Raw genomic sequence first — 6717 nt, forward strand, 5'->3', positions numbered from 1 at the left:
CCGGACATTTTCCGTGAAGATTTGTGCAGAAAAATGCAGCATAAAAAGAAGGCATTCCTGTATAGATAAGCGCAAAAGCGGAGCTGTATTACTATCGTAAGATGGCGGCGTTTTTAGCTCATCCAAAGTCACGTGATGTCATGTCTATCCATATAAGTCATTGTGCGCAACAGATACCAAAACAAGTCAGTGTCGGAGGAAATTAGGCAATAAGGTCTGTTCAGAGACTCCCAGTAGCTGTGATTAATAAACATCAAACAAACACACAATTTCCCCCCCAAACCGTAAAATAATCTCTCAGGAGAGACGTGACTGCAGAGACTTTTAACTTGAAGTTCTCCTCTGACGCCAAGCTTCCGGGTCAGCAGCTAATTAAAGGGCCATTTCGCTGAATTTATGAAATTTGGACCAGCTTAGATCAGACCTTCTTCGACATCTAAAACACTTTAACTCGTCAAACCTGGTCTAAATTATTTTAAAAGTTAAAAAAGAGGTTTTAATGCTCACACCAGATAGGAAAACAGATCTGAAGAGTGCCTGTAGTATTGTTCATGAAATGTGATGAAGTGCTGAAGATGGTCCTCTCCTCTCCACTCAAACCCTGCCAGTGTGAGCTAAGTTTATAATGTCATCAGCATGAATTTAAATTAAAAAATACAGATTTAAACTCTTTAAATTTTGAGGGATTTAATCTGGAGATAGTCTAGATGCCAAAAGGGAATTAAAGGTTTGTCATCTTTCAAAGCCAAACAAAGTACAAGCATCTTATGTGTAAAACTACACATTTAAACCTTCCAGATTGATTCAAAGTAAACACAAAGACAACATAACACATTTGGAATAAGTCTATGCTGAACAATAGTTTGTTACAGGAGCTGAGAGTGGCTTTATTGTTCATTTTGATGTTATTTTCTTGAGATCAAGCGTTAATTATCCTATTACCTCAAGATAATCAAGCTACTTTTTAATCTCGTTATCCCAAGATGTTGGCTGAAGAAAACAAAATGTAGCCTTGGTTCCAAAAAAGTTGAGTAAAATGTGAAGGAAAAGTGCATGCAATGATTTGCAGATCTCATAAATGGATATTTTATTCACAGTAAACATATCAACTGCTGAAGCTAAGAAATGTTTACCATTTTTCAGAGGGGGAAAAAGGATTTATCACCACTAGGGGGCTGTATGTTTCTTTTTTTGTGCTGATTACTGCAGAGGCAGGTACCCAAGTGTGTTTCTGTTCAGGTGTTGCTAATGAGAAAGGGGCAAACAGTCTATTTTTTTTTTTTTTTACTGTGCTTATTTTTGTAGCTCTGTTGGATTTTGTTTGTTCTAAACAGAAATAGCAAGATAAATGAATGTAAAGGAAATAAATCACGCTTATAGCTGTTAAGTGGAAAGATCGGCATGGCGAACTTTAATTGAGCGCACGTAAAACAAAGCCTACAAGGAACAATGGCATTTAATTTCAAAAAGTTGAAAGTCATGTTTCCCTCTGTGAAGCCTCCCCTCTTCTTTTACCATCAGTCTGTAAACATCTATAAACTGAGGAGAGCAGCTGCTGGAGGTTTTAGAGGGAATGTTGTCCCATTCTGCTCTGATGGAGGATTATAGCTGTTCAACAGCCCTGCTTCTTTACTGGATTTTTTTGCTAAATAAGAGCACATGTTGTTCTAAAACCTGTATGTACGTTTCTACATTGATGGTGGCTTTACAGATATCTAAGCTGCCCATGCCAGAGGCACTAATGCACCCACATACCATCAGAGAGGCAGGGTTTTGCACCGTGATGATAACAGGCCTGATGGTCTCTCTCCTCTTTATTTTGAAGGATGTAATCTCTGTAGTTTCCAAAAATAATTTCAAATTTAGCTTCCTCTGACCTCAGATCAGTCCTCCTCTTTCCCTCACTCCATTTTAAATGATCTTTGGTCCAGAGGAGACAGCAGAGTCTCTGGATGGAGCTCAGTCTCACATCTGTCTTCTTCTTTGCCTGATAGAGCTTTAAGCATCATCAGTGGATGGTCCAGTGAACTGTGTTTACAGACAGTGATGTGTGGAAGTGTTCCTGAGTCCATGCAGTGATGAACAGAACAGAACCAGACCTGGTTTTAATGCAGGGGCCCCTGAGGGCCCCAAGATCACAGACATCTAATACTGACTGTCAGTCTTGACCTTCAAGCAAAGATTTTTCCAGATTCATGGAATATTTGGATGACTTTATGAACCGTAGATGATGGGATATTCAAAGTCTTCCCAGTTTTCTGTTAAGGAACATTATTCTGAAATTGTTCCACTCTTTTTAGATGCAGAACCTCTGCCCATCTTTACTTCTGACAGACTCAGTTTCTCTGAAATGCTCTTTTTATACCCAGTCATTACTGACGTGTTGCTGATTAACCTCATTAGTTGCAAAAAGCTCCTCCAACTGTTTCTTATTCAAACCACTAAGTTTTACAGCCTTTTGTTGCCCCATTTGAGATATCTTCAGGCACAGTTACCAGCATGACTGTCCTGATTTCTGATAAAGTACCTCCTTTTGTTTAATCATTGCAGTTCAACCATAACAAAAAAACAAAACAAAACGGAAACACCAAACTGCTGGTTGAGTTTCCAGTGATGGCCTGTGAGGCAGTGGAGGGTGAGGATGGCAACTCCTCTCTGCCTTTCCTTCGTACACCACTGAATGGTAAGAACTCGTCGCCAGACGGACTTTCTTGTGCTGGTTCAGGAGGATAACGGCGCAAACCAGAGCAGTAATCTGTCACGTTAACACAGAAAGAGGAGGAGGAGGAGAACAGAGCTGACAAGGATAGAACGAAGAGCTGTGAACAACCTGCTTCCCCTCTTTATCACCACGACCAGCCACAGAACGAGTCAGAAACAAAGAAGATGCGGTTCCAAAGCACCGATGAATAAATAGACTGATAGTCCCAATAAGTGTTTTTGTAATTTTAGGGTTTTTTTCCCTTTAAGCCTTTGTAATCATGCTGAAAGAGTCCAATAATCTGTTGAATAAAAGGACAACAGGAATCATGAAAATTGAGAAGAGCATCCCTAAGGTTGAGATCAAGGGAAGTTGGTATTTGGAGCGGGGGTGAAGACCATCGAGTTCTGATAAGAAGCACAGCTGGAGACAGGCTGAAAAACTGGCTGAGGCGTAATCAGAGCAGGAGAGCTGTTTGTCAGGATAACGTATTGATAAGACAGGGATTGACGAATCTTTGAAATGAGCACCCCGCACAAGATCACAAGCATTGTCTTGAGTAAGCAAACGTTGGGAAAATGAGAGAAATGCAAAACAAAGGTGGGGGGAAGGAAGATGATTAAAACACTGATGCACTTTATAAAGAAATCCAGACATTTTGATTGACATTTGGTTTAAAATACAAAATTTCACTAGAAATCACCAACTTTTTTTTTTAACTAACTGTACATTAATTATTTAAGCTGGTGTAAAAAAAGTACTTTAATCACTCTTCTGTTTAAAAAAAATAATCATTTATTTAATAAAAGTAATCAGTGGGACAGCATTTGCCTACCAAAAAAGCCGTAAATCCTAGGAGTATAAGCACAACCCGTGATGACCAGCTGTCATAGTCTTCGGGGATGGCCACTGGACAACTCTGTAAGAGGACAGGAGAAGCTGTGAGCACTCATCATACTGCATTTTACCTGCAGCTTCAGCACTAAAGCAATCTGATTTCCACCGGTAGAAATCAGTGGAGAACTATTGGGACCTTTGAGGGATTCAGAGAAGGCTCTGAGTGAACGTAAGAATGGTAAAAAGTGAATAACAGGCAAAAAAGGGGATTATTTGCAGTTTTCAGGAACAGATTGTAAATAAAACGTTTTAGTAATGATGACTCCTGTTTGTCTGTTTTTGGGAATCTGAAATTCTCAACGAGGCACCAGTCCGATGATAAGAAAATTTAAAAAAACAAACAAATGGATGTAACAAAAGGAACTATTGTTTGCATACATGTTGCACCACCTGGAGGTGAGGTCTTCAACTCACATCTCCAGGAGAGTTTATTTTGCACATCCCAGGGGACGTTGGAGACATAAAATCCAAATGGGCCAAGTTTAAGCCCTCCATTGCAAATGTGGCTTCCAGGAGCTGAGGCCTGTTGTGGAGACCACTGATGAACAGGTTAGTGGACACCAGCGGTGATGGAGGTCATCAAGCTGAAGAAGGAGGCCATTAGGGCAAACGGACTGCAGCTTCTGTGGCCGTGGAAAAGAAAACTCAGGCTTGGGAGGAATTCGGTGAAGCCACAAAGGATTTACGGTCAACCTCAAGTTCGATGACTCAGAGAAGGAAAGCAGACCCTGCCCCAAGCTTTCCTTGGTTTGGGTGGAGAACTGCTGAGCAGGACTGGGGATATTGTTGGACGATGGATGTAACACTTTGAGGACCTTCTCAATCCTGTCACTCTGTCTGTTTGTGAGGAGGCTGATGATCTGAGGTATGGCAAATCCTTTACCATGACAGAGGATGACCGGGAGTGGGATGACCGGGTTTAACTCCTGGACCTTTTGCAATCATGAGTCAACCATGGACACGCGGCAGTAACTAGCTGGATAGATCTGTTTAATTGTGCTCTTGCTGAAGCACAAACTGTGTGAGACACACACACTGGAGCTGAACATATCTGATTTATGAGCACTGCCAAAGTTACGTTAAAGGTTTGAATAAAACATTATGCTTGGCTGGGCAGGAAAGAGAAACTGAAGTTTTACTGTGTTTCAGACTTACAGGCATAACAAAGTGCCCCTTGATGTCATCTGGCTTGGGACAGGTCTTCTTTACTATCTCAATCAAAGGAATTCCAGTCCTTCCACAGCAATGAAACTGCAGCAGAGAATTTAAAAGGAATATAATGACTAAGACCAATAAAAATCCCACCCAAAGTTATAAACAATTTGCCAATATTAGCATTGTTCCAGTATATGGAATATAAATGTTGCAATGAAATGACTAGAGCAGGTTAAAATAAAAAAAATATCTAAATATTGCATATAATTTTAGTCAAAAAAAAAAAGAAGAGGTAAAGGCTTAAATGTTTACTAAACCATATAGTTAACAGTTAATGCTTACAAAGTTGTGAATGAATGTGAGGGCCTCAGTCAAGGCTCCGCCACCGCTTTTCACAAAGAGAAGATATGTTTCAGCGTAGGCCTCTGTCAGTTGCTTTTCAACCTTATTAATGAAAGTTCAAACGCTTAATGGCAATCAGAAATGATGGATCGTGACAAGTTTGTGTCGATTGCAAGCCGTTCGCCCTTACCTTTTTGGTTTCGGACACAGCAAGCACTCCAAACACAAATACACCCAGAGTCAGTTGGCACAGGAAGATCATGAACTGAAGGAACAAAACGAGATCAATTAATGTTACCAAGTGAACGAAGCGGGTTCTTAAACCAGCAGCAAAAACAATGAAACAAGAGGGGAAAAGTGCCATTTGTGCTTCCATTTTATTCCAGTACTTTCAGCAGTCACAGGGACAGAATGGAAAAAGGGCAATCTTATATTAAATCCATACAAATATACAATAAAGGTATTTATTAAACAAGTATTGTCATATCCTAAAATAACATTGCTTATATGTTTTACTGGAAAATGAAGATTTCACAATTCTATTTCATAAAACAGGCTTCGGGTCCTGATTTGTAATCATCATATTTGCAGTGACTCAGTCATTATCTTCGATTAATATTTTCTTTGTTTCCTCATATTTAGCCGCCTCACTTTCTAATCATCTGATTTAAGTTTATTTTGTTTAGAAATGAACAACCCTGATTCTACAGATTCCTAGATTCTACATGGTTTATTTAAATTCCAAAAATCTGAATACTTCCCGCTTGGTTTGCTTTCATGTTTCATGTCAAGTTGCTTTAAATCATCAGAGAACAGATCAATTATTTTACTCCACATGGATTGGCCTCCTCTGAATCACTCAGTGCTAACTGTGTCAAATTAAAGACGAAGCATTCCTTGAAGGAATTCGTGTCACCCACCTTTTTGGTCACAGCTTGAAAACAACATTAAGCACAATTTCATGCAATAGCACAAGAAGCTCTGCTCAGACTATGTGTTGTGAAGGACTCTCTTAGCTACTACCACATTAAATTTTAAGTCAACACCTTTAAAACGAACTGAGTTATAACCATTTTTGTGCCTGCTACAATCAGTTAGCTGTGGCAGCCATCTTAAATTGGATTAACTCCAGAGGTAAATCAGCTGTAGATGCACATCTAGTGATTCATGTCTGCAAGTTGCAATAAAATCCTTCCACTGCTTCTTGAGGTATTTTGTTAAGTTGCGTGAGGCACGTCAGGGTGCAGTAGTTGCCTAACAGGAATAACTTGTCTTCTGCGCTATTTAAAAAATAATAATAAAATAACATTGCAATGGGCCGCCTCACCACAATGAGATGACCTTTTTTCTCATTACAGGCACCGAGGAACCCAAACAGTGCTGGAGTCAGAGTCAGCGCGCCCAGAGCGATCAGAAAATGTACACCTTATAGGAGGAGGAGACAAAGAGACAAGAATCAGAAACAAATCTGTAATCATGACTTTCATTTTCTATATATATCAGGGGTATGCAACCCGGTCCTGAAGGGCCACCATCCTGCAGGTTTTACTTGTTTTTCTGCTCCAACACACCTGATTTGAATCAATGGGTGATTAACAGGCTTCTGCAGAACATGAAGAGGT

The sequence above is a fragment of the Kryptolebias marmoratus genome, linkage group LG12, assembly GCF_001649575.2.
Source record: "Kryptolebias marmoratus isolate JLee-2015 linkage group LG12, ASM164957v2, whole genome shotgun sequence".
In the NCBI taxonomy this organism is placed as follows: domain Eukaryota; kingdom Metazoa; phylum Chordata; class Actinopteri; order Cyprinodontiformes; family Rivulidae; genus Kryptolebias; species Kryptolebias marmoratus.